This window comes from Podarcis muralis, chromosome 6, assembly GCF_964188315.1.
Source record: "Podarcis muralis chromosome 6, rPodMur119.hap1.1, whole genome shotgun sequence".
Classification (NCBI taxonomy): domain Eukaryota; kingdom Metazoa; phylum Chordata; class Lepidosauria; order Squamata; family Lacertidae; genus Podarcis; species Podarcis muralis.
The window spans coordinates 80,895,544-80,914,720 of NC_135660.1; the positions used below are offsets into that span (position 1 = coordinate 80,895,544).

The window sequence follows — 19,177 nt, forward strand, 5'->3', positions numbered from 1 at the left end:
AGATTTAAAGAGTTGGGTTGTATGCCAATGTAGAAAAGCCAAACGTCTCCGTTCTGTACACATAGCATTTGGCCTTACCATAGTGGCAAAACTGAGCAGTTGGTTTTTAAGAGGTCTTTTCAGCGATGAAAAATAAACGTTAGGTTGCGTATCCAAAGTCAAGCGATTCATTCCTCTTTTTACTGTACAATAAAGGCACTTAATTTGCATTGACTGTGTTGAGTTATGTAGGCCCGTGGTACAATGCTGATAATTTAGAAAAATTCCTTTAGTGGGGTAAAAACGCTGCACCGTTATATTACAGCGAAACCAAAGTCTTTAGAACTTCTGTTGCATAAATCAACTCCTACTCCCAAAGAGAACAGCAGAAAAGCTTTTCCATTGCAGTGCAATATCCAAGAAAATTCTGATAGCACACAGAGATAAATAATACCTTCCTAAATAAGCCTAAAGGAAGACTGAAAAATCAAAATAGGTGGGAGATTCAGACTGGGTCTACATATGCAGCAGCATGAGGTGGGAATGAAGTGGTAGAATGCGAAGGTGGGAAGTGGAATTCTAGCACAGCTTTTTGCCTACTTTAACACTGAGGGATGTTCTAGAACAGTAGCAAAATGTCCATTGCCTTCTCCCATGGGATTCCTGTTGGTGGACCACCCAACGACTGTCCCCAAGTATATGCCATAGGAATGAATGGCATGTAGGTGAATGGCAACCTTTCACTAAAACAAGAGATAGAAATATGCTTCACCAAGGGACGGACTGGAGAGTAGGCTAAATTCACCCCTGGTATCTGGGGAGGGGGTAGGTTTTTACTCCTCCATCAGCTATGCCCCAAGTGACACCTCATTTATTTTGCCCCATAGACTGTCTATGGCACATATTTGGAATCCAGGATACATCCAATTATCCAACGCCTTCACTGCCATTTCTTCATCACACTGGTGGCGTCTCATGGACAGGAGCAGCATTTCCCAACTTGGTCTCCTCTAGATGCTGTTGGACACCAAGTGCCATCAGTCCCAGGAACCACAGACTGTCAGTGCACTATGCCAATCATTTGGGGATCCTTTTTCAGTCAGCAGACTCACCCAGAAAACCTTCCAGAATCTTCTTTCTCAGTTCAGCTCATTTATTGGTGATTTTCCATTTGGGAATAAACACCTCGCCCATTCCAGTTCTGCTTAAAGTATTAATTGAACAGTTAACATTGCAACATCAATTAAGTGTTTTAAATTTGTTGTTAGCCGCCCTGAGCCCGGTTTTCTGAACCAGGAAGGGTGGGGTATGAATAAAAAATTTATTTCTTATTATTATTATACAACTACTGGTCTAAGGAAAATAAAGTATATACAGAGAATCATGCCTCCTCCCTGCTGTCTTCAGTCATCTGGACAGAGCAACAGCCTCTTTCTTTCTCCCCTTCAGAGCATGTCTAATAAAGAAGTCTGTTGCTAAGGAAACCCTGTTGCTGGGGAGACCTGTTGCTAGGAGAAAATTTCTTGCTAGGGGCAAAACTATACAAAGACCACTTGTATAGTCTATTTTTAGACTGCACTAACAGACAGCAGTGAGGGATTATGGGAGCTGTAGTCAAATGATACCTGGAGAGTATCTGACTAGAGAAGGCTGGTCAGCAGATCAAACTTAGGTCACATACACAATGCATTTAAAGCACATTAATACTGCTTTAGCAATCATGGCACCTGCCCCCTGCGAACTTTAGTTTATCCCTCACAGAACTGCACTTCCATGCACTCTTAACAAACTATACAGTCCCGAAGATTCTTTGAGGATGTCTTGTACTTCAAATGGAGTGGATGTGACCTAAAATTCACTGGTTTCTGAAAATCAGGAAACTTGGGGCTGGTTCCACCTAATGAGTCTCTCTAATGGAAGCCCACACAAGGACTTTCACTAGCACAGCACGGCTTTCCTCCCTCTCCTCCCCTGGGGTGCCCCTTGCACCCCTAAAATTGGGGAAAACCCTGAGATTCGCAGTTTAAAAAGAAAAAGAAAACTCTGGAAAAACCCGAAGGATGGAGCAAGCTCACTAGACATTGATTTTCAGCTGGAAAAGAAAATTTGAAAACAGGGAGGTGGAGTAGAATGGAATGGAAGAGGACATAAGAGTTCCAGCCAACCAGCTAAGAGAAGTATTCTTATAACCAAGTGAAAATACACTGTAACATTTTGTTGCAGGTTGCACGTTTCATTACTTATTTGCACAGGTGTTACTTAACTGATTTCCACTTTTGGGGACTGAGCTGGGCTTTCAAAGTATCTTACAATATACAAAGAAGCATATATATATATATATATATATATATGCAGGTTTTGGTGTCCTCGGGTGTCTTCCCGTGTAAAAGTTGGGGTGTCTAGGCGACGTTTCGACGAGGTCTCACTCGTCATCTTCAGGCTGGTGCTTTCGGCTTCTTGTTACTGGAACAGAGCAGGATCTCAGTGTTTGAGTTCCTATAAATACTGTTGAGGGGTGTGGTGTATAGCCTCCAATGTTCTGGGCAGAGAGGAAGTTCCCAGGCTAGTGTGCCTTTTCTTCTTTTGTTCCTTAATTGCTTGAGGGATATCTTGAGTGATTTCTTGAGTGATATCCTGAGTACCACTTAGGTGGGTCATTAGGTATGGATTAGTTGCTAAAGCCTTTGTGTCTTGACCTCTTGAACTTTGTGAAGAGTTTTTCTGAGAAGATGGCTGTACTGCATTTAGTTGTGCTCTGGCTTGGCTTCGTGTATAGGGGCGAGCTGTGGTTTTGTGGCCTGTGCCAGCCAGATCTGTGTAGGGATTGCAGGGGGGTGCAGCATCCGGAGGTGCCACCATGGTTTGGCTACTGGATGGTGTCTGTAATTTATCTGTGGAGAGGGTCTGGGTTTGGGTCTGGTGTGGTTGATTGGTGATGGCGTTCTGTGTGCCTCTGGATCTGGTGTCAGTTTTTGTGGGGAGGGCTAATTTCCAGATGTCTGGCAAGCGGGATGTGTCGTCACGCTTGTTCATGTTGTGAGGGTGTTTCTCTATCTCGATGGCTTCCATGATTATTCTCTTGTGGTGATGTTCCATGTTAGAGAGCAATTTGGAATCTGCAAAATTAATTTCGTGTCCTGTTTCTTTCATGTGTTGGAAAAGAGAGGAAGTTTTTTCTTCTTTTTTGACGGCATTCTTGTGTTCTGCGATACGTGCATTTATTCGTCTGTTTGTTTGTCCAATGTACGTGGCTGGGCAGACTTTGCAGGGTATTTCATAGACCCCTTGGTTTTCCAACTGGATTTTATCCTTGGGGTTTCTGAGGATATTGGCTATTTTTTGGTTGGCGCAAAAGGCTGTTTTGATATTGTGTTTATGGAGGATTTTGCTAATTTTATCTGTAGTGCCCTTGATATAAGGAAGGAGGGCCATGCCATTGTTTTCTTCTGTGTCTTGGTTTTTGGGGGGTGTTTCTTTTTGGATTAGCTTCGTAACCCTGTTTTGCTGGTATCCATTGGCAATTAACACATTTGAGAGATTCTGTAACTCAGTTGTCAAGTGGTCTTTGTCAGCCAGGCGTTTGGTTCTGGAGATGAGAGTCTTGGCTACGGAGTTTATTTGTGCAGGGTGGTGGTGTGATTGTGCATGTAAGTAGCGGTTGGTGTGTGTTTTTTTCCGGTAGATAGTGTGTCCTAGGGAGCCATCAGGTTTTTTGTAGATTAGGACGTCAAGGAAGGGAAGTTGGTTGTTGGCTTCTATTTCCATAGTGAATTGTATTTTGGGGTGTAGGCTGTTGAGATGTGTGAGGAAGCTGTCCAGTTTTTCCTTCCCGTGTGGCCAAATTACAAAGGTGTCGTCAACATATCTGAGCCAAAGTTTGGGTTTGTGTTCTGACTTGTCTAAAGCATTGGTTTCAAAGTGTTCCATGTACAGGTTTGCGATGACCGGTGAGAGGGGTGATCCCATAGGTGCTCCTTCTATCTGTTTGTATCTTTGTCCATTGTGGATGAAGTACGTGTTGGTTAGGCAGTGGTTGGTCAGGTCCAAGATGTATTCGGGGGGATTGTATTTGTTTTGAATGGCTGTCAAGGCTTCATTAATGGGCACTTGTGTGAAGAGAGATACAACATCGAAGCTCACAAGTAGGTCATTGGGATGTAGGTTTTGCTTCTTTATTGTTTCTATGAACTGGAAGGAGTTTGGAACGTGTGAAGAGATGGATTCTGCATAGGGCTGAAGTTGCTTGGCGAGAAATTTAGCGAGATTTTGTAGAGGTGAGCCAATGGAGCTGACTATTGGTCTGAGTGGTGTTCCTTCTTTGTGTATCTTGGGGAGGCCGTAGAGTTTGGGGCATCTGGATGATTTTTCTCTGGGGATGATTCTTAGCTGGATTTCTTCACTGATAGGAGAGGCTTTTATTTTGGATTTGGTGGTTTTTTCCAGATAGGTGGTGGGATCTGTTTTTATAGGTTGGTAGGTAGGGTCTTGGAGTAGATTTGATAGTTTTGCTTGGTAGTCCGATGTGTTCATCACAACAGTGGCATTACCTTTGTCTGCTGGGAGAATGATTATGTTGTTGTCTTTCCTCAGGTTGGTGAGTGCTTTCTGTTCTTCTTTGTGTAAATTGCTTCTGGGTGGTTTGCTGGAGCAGAGGATGTTGGTGACTTCAAGTCTGATTTTATTGGCTTCATCTGGGTTGATTTTGGTTAGACTAGCTTCGACTCCGCATATGATGTTTTCCGTGGGGATGCGTCTCGGGGCGACTGCAAAGTTGAAACCTTTGGAGAGTACTTTGGTTTCAGTTGAGGTGAGGATCCTGTCTGATATGTTATGTACTGTTTGTTTCATGGGTTGTTGTGGAGGGTGGCTGGGCTTCTGGCGTTTCTCTAGTTTGTGGAGTTTGTTGGTGTGTGTGTCTGTCTTATGTGAGGTCTCCGTTTCAGCTCTCCAGACGGCTAGTTGTTTGCATTTGTCCCAGAGTGCAGGGTGGATTTTGTTGCAGAGTTTGAGGTGAAGAGTGAGCAGATCTTTGTTGGTTTGGTTTAGTAGGTATCTTTTCTTGTGTAGTTCGTTTCTGATTAGGGATAGTTCAGTTCGTTTCAGGATCCTTTCGGTAGCTGGGGTTTTAGAGTGGAATTTAAGTTGGAAGCATGTGGGAATTAAGTTGTTGTCTCGGCAGTTGCGTAGGAACAAGAGATCACATAAGATGGTGGCTCTTCGGATTTCTAGTTTCTCGTAGGTTCTTGTCAGCTGGAAGGTTTCCTCCCCGTAGAGGTGAGATATTTGCTTTCGTAGATTTTCACGGGTATAGGAATGCAGGTTTTGGTGTCCTCGGGTGTCTTCCCGTGTAAAAGTTGGGGTGTCTAGGCGACGTTTCGACGAGGTCTCACTCGTCATCTTCAGGCTGGTGCTTTCGGCTTCTTGTTACTGGAACAGAGCAGGATCTCAGTGTTTGAGTTCCTATAAATACTGTTGAGGGGTGTGGTGTATAGCCTCCAATGTTCTGGGCAGAGAGGAAGTTCCCAGGCTAGTGTGCCTTTTCTTCTTTTGTTCCTTAATTGCTTGAGGGATATCTTGAGTGATTTCTTGAGTGATATCCTGAGTACCACTTAGGTGGGTCATTAGGTATGGATTAGTTGCTAAAGCCTTTGTGTCTTGACCTCTTGAACTTTGTGAAGGATAAAATCCAGTTGGAAAACCAAGGGGTCTATGAAATACCCTGCAAAGTCTGCCCAGCCACGTACATTGGACAAACAAACAGACGAATAAATGCACGTATCGCAGAACACAAGAATGCCGTCAAAAAAGAAGAAAAAACTTCCTCTCTTTTCCAACACATGAAAGAAACAGGACACGAAATTAATTTTGCAGATTCCAAATTGCTCTCTAACATGGAACATCACCACAAGAGAATAATCATGGAAGCCATCGAGATAGAGAAACACCCTCACAACATGAACAAGCGTGACGACACATCCCGCTTGCCAGACATCTGGAAATTAGCCCTCCCCACAAAAACTGACACCAGATCCAGAGGCACACAGAACGCCATCACCAATCAACCACACCAGACCCAAACCCAGACCCTCTCCACAGATAAATTACAGACACCATCCAGTAGCCAAACCATGGTGGCACCTCCGGATGCTGCACCCCCCTGCAATCCCTACACAGATCTGGCTGGCACAGGCCACAAAACCACAGCTCGCCCCTATACACGAAGCCAAGCCAGAGCACAACTAAATGCAGTACAGCCATCTTCTCAGAAAAACTCTTCACAAAGTTCAAGAGGTCAAGACACAAAGGCTTTAGCAACTAATCCATACCTAATGACCCACCTAAGTGGTACTCAGGATATCACTCAAGAAATCACTCAAGATATCCCTCAAGCAATTAAGGAACAAAAGAAAAAAAGGCACACTAGCCTGGGAACTTCCTCTCTGCCCAGAACATTGGAGGCTATACACCACACCCCTCAACAGTATTTATAGGAACTCAAACACTGAGATCCTGCTCTGTTCCAGTAACAAGAAGCCGAAAGCACCAGCCTGAAGATGACGAGTGAGACCTCGTCGAAACGTCGCCTAGACACCCCAACTTTTACACGGGAAGACACCCGAGGACACCAAAACCTGCATTCCTATACCCGTGAAAATCTACGAAAGCAAATATATATATATATATATATATATGTGTGTGTGTGTGTGTGTGTGTGTGTGTGTGTGTGTATGTATGTATATATATGTATGTATATATATGTATATATATATATATGCGCAATGGCTATAAAACTAAAGAAAAACCAAAACATAATAGTCAAAACGTCACAGCCATCAAATTTTGAGCTTCCTCAATTTAAACAAACCCAGTGCATTTAATAATATTTAAAAAAATGAATGCCATCCTTTACGAAGCTCTTCTTACGAGGGTTTGTGAGGACACAGAGTGTGAATTCCTGCAATATTGGTTGCCGATGGCAGGGGTACCATTTTGAATGTATCTGACAGTTCTGGTTGGGTGGTCTAGCACTGCAGCAGCTTTACAATCAACCTGATTGGTAATTTCCACTGCCAATCCAGATTAAGTGCTTACTACCAAAATCAATACTAGAATTGGCTCACTTAATGGTAAATGAATTATCAGTAATTTCAGTCTCTTTCCTCTGACACTTTTATCATCCCCACTCATGGAATACATACTGCTGTGCTTAGACAAGAAACACACACTGTCCAATCTAAGTAAGTTTATTTATGCCCAGGCATTTATATCATTTCAGCAGAGAGTTATAGTATTTCATGGCCTCTTAAAATGACATCAAAAGCAAATAATTCACATTTCGAAAACATGCAGGAATTAGAACAAAGCTAATTGCAACTACTAATTAAAATCCCAGAGGAATAAAATGGAAGAAATAATTTGCAGTTACATGGTGTTTACTATTGCAGTAATATAATCATTCCCACTTGGCCAGCTATGCATGTTTTCCTTCTGATTAGTCAGACTATTTGTCTGCTATATAAAATGGATTTATTTATTCGTTTTAATTCAAGAACCCCGCTATGCTAACATCCTAGATTCTGTCTGTCTTAGTTCCCAACATTTTGTCATTTTGTAAATGGAGGATGAAGCTGCAGAATTGTGGCTGGTCTAAAGCCACAGATTGAATTCAAAGCAGAAGTAAAGCCTGAAGCAGGGATTTCCTGCAAAGTCTTTTCAGTACTATCTCTCAGTTAAATGCCAAATTAAAGTCACCTCTGACTCAAAATGAAAGAAAAGTCACCCCTTTTCTAAAAATAAAATAAAATAAAAACCCTTTCACAATGTACTTGGTTTAAGGAGGTGCACAACCAGTCCTTGAATTTAATGTGGCCTAAGAGAAAATCCTGGCTAACTGTGGCTACATTTTCTTTCTGTATTACTTTGCACTGTGAAACATTTTAAACAAACTGATAATGAAACTGTATCATGAAGGGATTCTTCCACCTTTGGTATGCATGCTCCTGGGGAGTAAAATTATAAACCAAGGATTGGAAAGGAAATAGAATATGTGGGGCAGGAATATCTAGGTAAGTTAGAGCCAGTGTGGCATAGTGGTTAAAGAGTTGGAGACCACAGTTCCAATGCTTGCACAGCCACGAAGTTCAGTGGGTGATCTTGGGCCAGTTACGATCTCTCAGCCTAACCTACCTCACAGGGTTGTTGTGAGGGTCCAGTGGAGAGGGAATGAACTATGAACACCACCTGGTTAGTTAACAGAGCTAGGTAAGACCTTGACCCAAAAGTTGGGAGAGCAACAGCCAGCCAGAGCAGACAACAGTGGGTAAGGCAGGCTGACTCTGAGCTTCCACACCTTATAAGTTTCCCCTCTTCCCGCTTCATAGGATTTGTGTGTGGTATGTCATAATGTGTGGGATTAAGGGTAGAACAAAATAAAATAAGGGCTGGCACCCCCATCGTTCTGCCTGGTCCAGCTCCGAGGGCCTTCTGGTGGTTCCCTCACTGCAAGATGTGAGGTTACAGGGAACCAGGCAGAAGGCCTTCTTGGTGGTGGTGTTCGCCCTGTGGAACGCCCTTCCATCAGGTGTCATGGAAATAAACAACTAACTTAGAAGACATTTGAAGGCAGCCCTGTTTAGGGATGTTTTAAATATTTGATGTTTTATTCTGTTTTTAATCTGCTGGGAGCTGCCCAGAGTGGCTGGGGAAACCCAGGCGGATGGGTGAGAAATAAATAAATAAATAAATAAATAAATAAATAAATAAATAAATAAATAAATGATGCCGCAAACAAACTTTTATCTATGAGCAGCACAAATTCCGCAGTAAATTCATGCCCAAGAGTACCCTGAGTTGTCTTGTCCTGCTCTGACACATGCACCCCCCCTTTTTCTAGAAATACACCACTGTAAATTCCACTGGCTTAAGTTCTGTCCACTGAGCTGGCATGAGGGACTTACTCCAATATATTTCTGACTCAGCAGGGAAAGCCCAGGGCCTACCATATCCAAACTCTCTCATCCCGGTGGATCTTGGGTTTGGATTGCACTGTTAGTGTAGGAATTGCAGCAACACACGAAGAAGCCTGACTCCAGTCTTGTATTTTATTGACAGCAACTGTCGCTTATTATTCCCAACTTTTTATTTGAAAAATGTTCGTCTCTTGGTTTGACGGTCTGAACCAGAAAAGAAAGCTAGTTGCTTGGCAATTCTGCTTTCATGGTGTTCCAAATGAAAGGGCCTATCCACATGTGGGGCAGATTTACATCTCTTACATGGAGCTATGGCTTTGCAGAAGCCTATTTTGTTTGTTCCATTAATCCCCAGTCTAGAAGTTATGAAGTATGAGGACATGTTTCTTTCTAAAGGCCAATTAATTTCCATTTTATTGAGCAATAAGCCTGTTCCTCTTGACATATATTATGGTGGAAAATAAACCCGGCTTCCAAGAATTTGTAAGCCTCACTTGAAAACTAAACCTCATTTATTTATTTGTTCTGTTCATTTTAAAATAAGTTGCAGTGACGGTTCAAGCAATCAGCGTCATTCAGATGATACCGCTGCTGTTTACCACAGTTACAACAAATTCATCTGGGAAAGAATCATTTGAAAAATTAACATTCTGGATCACAATCTTGAAAAGAAAAGTGAACTTTTTTTGGCCCTTTTCTGTTTTCCTGCGTATGGATATATTTACTTCGGAGATACTCTATCAGGGCGCCTACACCATATGCTTGGTAGATTCAGCATTCCTTCTACTTCCGACAGTGACCTCAAGATTGATCTCTTTTAAATTCTGGCAGTTATGTCCGTTGCTCTGCCAAGTGCGCTGGACTGCATTGGAACAATATATGTATGCACACATACACACAAACAAAATGGTTTCAGATCTACAGCTTAAAATGGAATTGCAATAAAAGTTTCTTAGCCAAACATTTAATCCCCAAGGAGCTCTGCAGGAGGCAAAACCTAATTCTTAAGTGTGCCGCTCTTTAAAAAGAAGTATTTCTCCACATTGCTATTTCCCTCCCATTTGGAGCATTTAAAGGCCCAGCAGAACGAAAGCTGGCCCCTGCTTCCCCCTCCCTGCTGCTGCTGCTGCTTCAAGCCATAGGTCAGATTGACATGACGTTTCCTGCAGGAAGCAGAGGCTTGAAGCAGAATCCGACAACAACTATTGATGGGCTGGAGTTACAAAGTCCTTGCTCATTTCCCGCTTCCCTATACTGTATACCTTTCCTCCACCCTCCCCTCATTGGCGATCCCAGCTAACACCCATAAAATTATGTGCCTATTTTTAAACTCAAAAACAAAAGCAAGTGTTGGGTTGGTTGGTCGGCCAACCAAATTTTAACTTGTGCACCTCCCCTTTGTGAGAAAAAAAGGTCAGGGAGGTTAGTAGACTGAAACTGCAGGGACATTTCGGCTGGAGGTTATTCGCTGACAAGAAATGGGAAGGCTGTGTGTGTGCGCATGCGAGAAATGTTATTTGCAGAGTGAATGGCCACCCTTGTCCCTAATATAGTGCTCATGTGTGTAGGGCTGCTCTTTAGTATAAGTAGCCGGTTGTTTAGCATTCAGCGGATGAAAAGGCTCCCTGCAGAGCTTTGGACAAGAATTAGAAAGTTCCTCTAAGACTGCGTCTCATTAACTGAACTCTCAAATTCCCTGGGGTTTTTATTTTATTTTAAGCTATATGCCCCTCATATAAGGGACTTTCAAGGTTTGTCACCGTGTCACCTTTGACAGCCTAAAATTCAATTCAAGCCGCCTAAAAGCCCAGATTCTGAGTGCCCCAGTCTCAGTATTTTGCACAAGGGATTCAGTCTCATGCCAGAACTTTAGGTTTGCACAACTGAAGTGGAATGAAGCACACTTTCACCCTAGCTCAGCAAATTCCTTCCTGGGGGGTTTTAAAGCAGAAGTTGGATGACCATCTGTCATGGATACTTTAGTTGAGATTCCTGCATTGTAGAGGGTCGGACTAGATGACCCTTGAGGTCCCTTTTATCTCTGTGATTCTATGATTCTGTGTAATGATGCCTCTGCCATTTTTTGCAACAGTTGTCACAACCTACCATGATACTTTTCCACATCAGCTTGCTACCCTAGTGAAACACAGCGGATGGGGCTATAACCCCAGTGCAGCAGTTGCTTCATCCTGTCTTAAATGCTAATGTGCTGATACAGCTCTGCGCAATTAGATGACCTCTTACCCAATTCCTTGTAGATTTTATACTACTATATTTGCAGCGCTGGTTGAAACTGGAATCCTCACCTCCTCCCTTCCCAAAGGAGCATTTTTTTGGCCGCAGAAGTTAACATGCCCTATTTTCATTATTCTGGTTTGTAGTCCAGGTGATGTCATAATTTCCACCGAAACCCCTTGGTTTCAGAGGGGCTTATAACTTTGGCCATAAAAAATGTTCACTGTGCTGAAAATTGGCACCGAAAGATGAAGCTATCTGACCATTTTTATAAACACATAGATGCAGTGCATCAAGTTCTATTTATCCCTATCCCTCCACCCTTTAGAACTGCCCCCTCCCAAAAATAAATGCCATTTTTCTGGCTCACAAACAGGTCCCACTGGATGTGCCTTTGGAATAAAAGTAATACACGTACATGCTTTTGTGTGCCAAGATAAAGTACTTTGAGGCAATTCGTCACATCAGCAAGAACATGTTTACTGTGTTCTTTAAATATATATATATATATATATATATATATATATATATATATATATATTTGCTTTCGTAGATTTTCACGGGTACAGGAATGCAGGTTTTGGTGTCCTCGGGTATCTTCCCGTGTAAAAGTTGGGGTGTCTAGGCGACGTTTCGACGAGGTCTCACTCGTCATCTTCAGGCTTGTGCTTTCGGCTTCTTGTTACTGGAACAGAGCAGGATCTCAGTGTTTGAGTTCCTATAAATACTGTAGAGGAGGTATGGTGTATGTGCCTTTTCTTCTTTTGTTCCTTAATTGCTTGAGGGATATCTTGAGTGATTTCTTGAGTGATATCCTGAGTACCACTTAGGTGGGTCATTAGGTGTGGATTAGTTGCTAAAGCCTTTGTGTCTTGACCTCTTGAACTTTGTGAAGAGTTTTTCTGAGAAGATGGGTGTACTACATTTAGTTGTGCTCTGGCTTGGCTTCGTGTATAGGGGCGAGCTGTGGTTTTGTGGCCTGTGCCAGCCAGATCTGTGTAGGGATTGCAGGGGGGTGCAGCATCCGGAGGTGCCACCATGGTTTGGCTACTGGATGGTGTCTGTAATTTATCTGTGGAGAGGGTCTGGGTTTGGGTCTGGTGTGGTTGATTGGTGACGCCATCACCAATCAACCACACCAGACCCAAACCCAGACCCTCTCCACAGATAAATTACAGACACCATCCAGTAGCCAAACCATGGTGGCACCTCCGGATGCTGCACCCCCCTGCAATCCCTACACAGATCTGGCTGGCACAGGCCACAAAACCACAGCTCGCCCCTATACACGAAGCCAAGCCAGAGCACAACTAAATGTAGTACACCCATCTTCTCAGAAAAACTCTTCACAAAGTTCAAGAGGTCAAGACACAAAGGCTTTAGCAACTAATCCACACCTAATGACCCACCTAAGTGGTACTCAGGATATCACTCAAGAAATCACTCAAGCAATTAAGGAACAAAAGAAGAAAAGGCACATACACCATACCTCCTCTACAGTATTTATAGGAACTCAAACACTGAGATCCTGCTCTGTTCCAGTAACAAGAAGCCGAAAGCACAAGCCTGAAGATGACGAGTGAGACCTCGTCGAAACGTCGCCTAGACACCCCAACTTTTACACGGGAAGATACCCGAGGACACCAAAACCTGCATATATATATATATATATATATATATATATATATATATATATATATATATCAAGATACAAACATGGCAACAGTAAACAAGGGATCTTAAGGAATGGTTATTTTGTAGTAGGGGGGGGGGGAGACAAAGAACATGGAGACATCCCAAACCATTAGAGCTCTCCTGCTAGTTCAGCTCTGTCTGTGTTTGTGCTGCTGTGTTCCAGGTATGCCGCAATGTGCCCAGCCAATTATAGGGTCCTTCTATATGTGGGATCTACTCTTATGTCTTAGTATGGCTGTGGGCATCTACAACTCAAGCCTATGCCACTCTACTCAAAAGTAAGCCCCATTGAGTCCAATGGAGCTTGCTCTCAAGTAGCGGTGGAAGGATCTATCAATTTTGGTCCTCTCAGTTTCTCATTCTTCCAGTTTTAAATCCATTTCTCCACATTTCTGCAGCAATTTCATTAAATAAAAAATTCTCATGAAAATTCACCAGCATTTTAGTGCAAATTTCTTCCAAATTTTGTGTGCAGTTTTGACGAGTGTGCTGATTTTTGCAAGCAACTTCCCCCAACATAACACATTTTGTATGCTATTTTCACTGTTATATTAATATTGAAGCACACTTTCCCCTAAAATAGATGATTTTGTAACCATCATTTGCTTGGAGAACTCCACTGCAAAATTCAACTAAGTGTTGAATTTTCAAAAGATGGCTGTGCTTCAATTCTCATTTTGTTCTGAAAAGTGCAAATTTGATAGATTTGCCTTTGAATGAGAAAACAGTGGGGAAATGTTGGTGGGGAAAGGGTTAATAGCCTCTGCATGCCATGGGCGCAATCCAGATCTGAATCAACCCCCCACCCCTAACCCAGCTTTCTTTTTGGTAAACAAAGAGACGTGGCAACTCACGTCACACACATGAATAAAAAAATGTGCTTCTTCCAGTCATGTGCTGTTTGATGCTGAGCTTCCTCTGTTGAAATATAGCACTGTAATGCAAAGGTTTCTGTTTTGCGTGTGTGCATACAGGAACATGCAAGACTAAGAGTGTGTAAATGAAAGCAGTTTCCAGATGTGGGGAAAGGTTTTTTGGAAGGCTGCAACATTAGTTTGACATTCGTAGCACTTCCTCTTAGCAACTTGTTGCCAGGATTATTTCCCCTTGGTAATGGGCCTTCAGGAATGTTCATCCCAATGGAATCCTCATGAATCATATGAAACAACCGGATGAGTCAGGCTACTTCAGTCAGCAAGGGTGCAATCCTGATGTTCTATCCTTGTGAGTGTGTCCCTTCAGTTCCACTAGAATTTATAAGTAAAAAAGAATCTGAATGCCTATCCAGATCTGCTTATAGGCTGGTCAAAAGTGTAGTCAGAATGGTTAGGGTTTGTTTGTTTTTTTAAAATAGGTTTTGTTTGTTTTATCTTTTGATCAGGAAGGCCTAACCTGGACCAGAGGAAGAAGCTGAGTCCATGGTTATATTTTCCAGTGCACAGGTCAGAATCCAAAATCCAGGAGAGCGGTTTGTCGGGAAGGGGGAAGGAAGTAGGCGAAGCCAGGCGAGCAGCAGGAAGGGCTAGGAGTTAGGTTCATCTGGAGGGCGATGGGGAAATTGCCAAGGATGCAGACTGTGATAGGGAGAGAGTAGGACTGAAGGGGAACAGAAGGGCAGGCGAGCTTGCTTCAGATGCCTCCACAGCAACTGGGGAGCTTCCTCCCAATGCAAATGCGTAACAGCTTCTGAGAAAGTGTGAGGAGAAAAGGGCTCAATTTTCCCTTCCTGTCTGCTGTGATCTAGATCATTATCACCACACACAGAGAAATAGTTGGTGCTATTTGCATTTCTTTCTTTAATGCTCACACGTTAGATGCAAAGGTGTGCCGTGAGTAGCTTGGTCCTCCTTTACAGTCAGCAGGTTCAAGGGAGAACATCTGCCAGTGGTGCAGTGGGTCAGTGCATCTTGCTATTAACCAGAAGGTTGGTGATTCAAGACCACCCAGGGACAGCTGTGGGCAGGATTCCTGTATTGCAGGGGGTTGGACTAGATGACTCTGAGGACCCTTCCAACTGATTCTATGAAGTGGGAAAAGGTTTTTCCTCTTATGATTTCAGGCTGCAGGAACATTGGGAGGGTTGTGATTTCCTCTCAAGCCAACTGGAGGCTGTTCCAAGACTGCAGTAGTTGGAAAGAGTTTAGTGAGAACTAAGTCATCAGAGGAAAATAATGTGGACTCCAGTTGTGGACTTGAATTGTGGTAGTGGGGAATGGCATCCAGTGAGCCTGGAGCAGGTTGTGCAGCATGGACGCCTCACCTTTCACAAGTTGCGGTTCACGTCTCAGTTGCGGGTGTGGAACGGAAGTGGCAGTCACCTAAGTCCTCCAACAACATGGGCCAACTGGATGACACCAGGTGAAGGAATAAAGAATGTGTGTCAGCAAGCAAACATTTTATTTTAATATTTCATATGCGATGTAAAACTACCTAGAGCCAGACCAATTCCGAGCCATTACCAATTCAGATACCAGGATCGGGGCCTCCCTCATGTTCCACAAGTACCTCTACACAGTGGCAGAGCTTCATGCTCCAGCACCGGGGGGCGGAGAGCAGGTGGGGGCGGGGCTGGCGTGTGTCCTTGAGGTGTGGTGTGCCGCCTGCAGGGGCGTGGCGCCCAGTGTGGGGGGGGGGCAGCCACAATGGCACCCCACTGGGATTGCACTGCTGGGGCGGTGCGCTCCCCCCGCCCTCCTTTTCGTCCACCAGTGCCTCTACATTACTTGTCCCTATTGTCTCAGCAATGCACAAAGCCTCAACCAGTTCTCTAGGATTTGTACAACTTAAAAGTTCTTTTCAAAAACTTGTTTCATTTCAGCTACAGTGGTACCTCGGGTTACAGACGCTTCAGGTTACAGGCACTTCAGGTTACAGACTCCGCTAAACCGGAAGTAGTACCTTGGGTTAAGAAATTTACCTCAGGATGAGAACAGAAATCATGTGGCGGCGGCGCGGCGGCAACAGGAGGCCCCATTAGCTAAAGTGGTACCTCAGGTTAAGAACAGTTTCAGGTTAAGAACGGACCTCTGGAACAAATTAAGCTCTTAACCTGAGGTACCACTGTACTTCTGTTTTTAACAGTGTTACTGTTTCTGGCCTGTACAATAAGTTTCACCCTGAGAGACCTTGCTGTTTATATGAATGTGTGTGTGTGTGTGTGTGTGTGTGTGAGAGAGAGAGAGAGAGAGAGAGAGAGAGAGCACGCTTTGTTACAACCTTGTAGTAGGCATTCGCAAATTCTGTCAGTTTTTATATTGTATACATAATAATAATGCAGCAAACTTTGCAAATAAAAAAAGGAAACATGTTTCTAAACATTCTCCAAAAATAAAGTTAGACAAAGCGGAAGGAGATGGTTAGTTTGTGATATTTGAGAATGGACTGCAGCTTTAACATGAACTGATTTGGGGCAAAGCCTCTTGGTCAACCTCTTGCCTAGGCCCTGCTGTTGTTTGCCCAGCAGTGGAGGCTACTGCATTTGAAAGCTATGGATTTAGTATTTTGAATTAAATTTCGGTTTAAAAAAACAACTACTATCCTCTTCGGTGGGCGCAAGAGATAGAGCCTATCAGCACCTCCTGAGTCAGGGGTAGAGTTTGGATGCATCATGGATTGCAAGTGGAAGAGATGTAGTAGAATGTTGTGGGCCTTTGCAAAATATGGTGGGTCATAGATGGAACCTTGGAGGATAAGGAATTGACTGGCTTTTCAGGCTCCAATGTGGGTTACCTGATACAACACGGTTTTATTGGAAAGAGCAGTAAAATACCATCTTGTTGGCAATACTAACCCTTTGAAAGCAGGCCTAGTTAGTCCTTAATACATGAAAGGCTTTGTTAAACAAATTATGCAACTGATGTGCAAGAAAAATCCAGCTCTGTTCTGAACACTAAAGATACCAGGTTTTCTGCGGGCAAGGAGGGATGGCTTTGACTATAGAGGGATAGGCATTTGACTGAGAGATGGCACAGGGGAGAGAGAGAGAAAATAAAGGCAGGAAAAGGAAGAGAAGGAAGTATCCTTCCTACTCCTTACTCCAGTTTTGTGTAACGTACATTATGGATGGTCCCTGTGAAAAGTTGAAGGAACTCTTTCTTAGTCATCCAAGAATGATTTTTACAAAAAAATCTCTGCCAAAGGCATTCCACCTTATCCTCTGGGGAATGTTCGCCATAGCATTTTACCTCAGAAAATTTTAAATAAGGGTGGTCCACCCATTTATTAACATCTAAGGACATCTGAAAGAATACAGACTCTCCCCCACTATTAAGAATATTAATTCCATCCTAGTGATTATGTGCTTCCTGCTGGTTTGAGGCTTCGGAATAGCAAGCCCCTTGTGTTTGCTGGGTCTGACCTTCGCTCTAGAGAGAGCAGCCATCCCAAGGAGGTGAGAGACACCAAAGGGCCATTCGCCAGGGAACAGTTAAAACAGCTGCAGGTTTCCCACAGAAAAATCTAAGACAGATGTAGGTCTGAGTTCTCCTTGTTACCATTTGACTATAAAATCCAGAACACTGTGTTTAAGGCCTCTTTAACCAGTCACAAATGAACAATTACTTTTGATATTTTTTTATTGTTCTTCCTTTTTCCAGATTTTAAATTTTCCCTCTTGGATAGCCTTGGATGCCAAATATTTTCTCTTACATTTGTGTGTGTGTGGACTCTTTGAAATTTTCCTTCAAAGTTATACCACACAATGATTGTGGGAAGCTATAGCATCCAAAGACAAACCCTTAGTGTCTTTGAGTGTATGTTGAACGAAATAGGGTTAGTTTTTGTTTCTTGAACTGAGGGGGTGATTTGCTCAGTTTGATTATCTTAGGTCTCACAAACAAAGGCCATAAGATGCTTTCATTTGTCAAGGAAGCAACTGTTTCGGCCTCTCCAAATTTAGGAGATGATGACATCACAGTTGGGTTTCCAAGATTGATGGCAATGTCACAGATGGTTAGCCCCACTACTGACACTGGCCATTTTAGCAATATGCCCATCCCTACATAGAATGAGGTGGAGCTAACCTTAAAAAGGATTTTCTTAAAAAATTTAAAGTGTGGGAGGCATGTCCTGCAATACTTCAGAGGATAAACGTGTGGCAAATGCTATGGGGAAGCAAAAGATTAAAAGCAGCACATGAGAGGGCTGCTACTTTTTATTTGATGCAAGCTCTATGCCTTTAACAGCTCTAAGGCAGGCAAAAAGGCCACAGGCATGGCAATTCCTATTGACATATGAACATGCCAAGAAGAGTTGTACCTATTGCATTCCAAAGGCACAAATCCCACCTGCACTATATATCTAAAGCAGTAGTATGCAACTTCAAACAATCATTCCTTCCCAAAAAGAGTCCTGGGAACTGTAGTTTCTTAAGAGTGCTGAGCGTTATTAGTAGACCCCTATTCCTTCTCAAAGGGACGCGGGTGGCGCTGTGGGTTAAACCACAGAGCCTAGGACTTGCCAATCAGAAGGTCGGCGGTTTGAATCCTCGTGACGTGGTAAGCTCCCGTTGCTTGGTCCCTGCTCCTGCCAACCTAACAGTTCGAAAGCATGTCAAAGTGCAAGTAGATAAATAGGTACAGTGGTGCCCTGCAAGACGAATGCCTCGCAAGACGGAAAACCTGCTAGACGAAAGGGTTTTCTGTTTCTGAGTTGCTTCGCAAGACGATTTTCCCTATGGGCTTGCTTCGCAAGACGAACCGTCTTGCTAGTCTTGCGTGTTTTTTTCCGCTCCCCCCCCCTTTTCTAAGCCGCTAAGCCGCTAATAGCCTTTTAGCAGCTTAGCCGCTAATCCTTTAATAGCCGCTAAGCCGCTAATAGCGCTAATCCGCTTAGCCGCTAATAGGGTTGCTTCGCAAGACGAAAAAACCGCTAGACGAAGAGACTCGCGGAACGGATTCTTTTCGTCTTGCGAGGCACCACTGTACTGCTCCGGCGGGAAGGTAAACGGCATTTCCGTGTGCTGCTCTGGTTCGCCAGAAGTGACTTAGTCCTGCTGGCCACGTGATCTGGAACCTGTACGCCGGCTCCCTCGGCCAAGAAAGCAAGATGAGCACTGCAACCCCAGAGTCGGTCACGACTGGACCTAATGGTCAGGGGTCCCTTTACCTTTTTATTCTTCCTCAAAGAGCTACAATTTCCAGTGTGGGTTAACCATCAGTCCCTCTTCCCAGGGAACTCTTGGAATTTTTAACTCTGTAAGGTGAATGGGGAGGGAGGGACGGTCTCCTAACAACTCTCAGTACCCATAACAAACTACACTTCCCAGCATTTTTTTACGGAAGCCATGACTGTTTAAAGTG

General features: G+C 43.5%; 1 protein-coding gene across 1 annotated transcript in view; it reads left to right on the plus strand.

Annotated features, from left to right (window-relative positions):
- Positions 1-19,177, plus strand: part of ZCCHC24 (zinc finger CCHC-type containing 24) — a 111,512-nt gene that overhangs the window by 12,574 nt on the left and 79,761 nt on the right. The window lies entirely within an intron of this gene.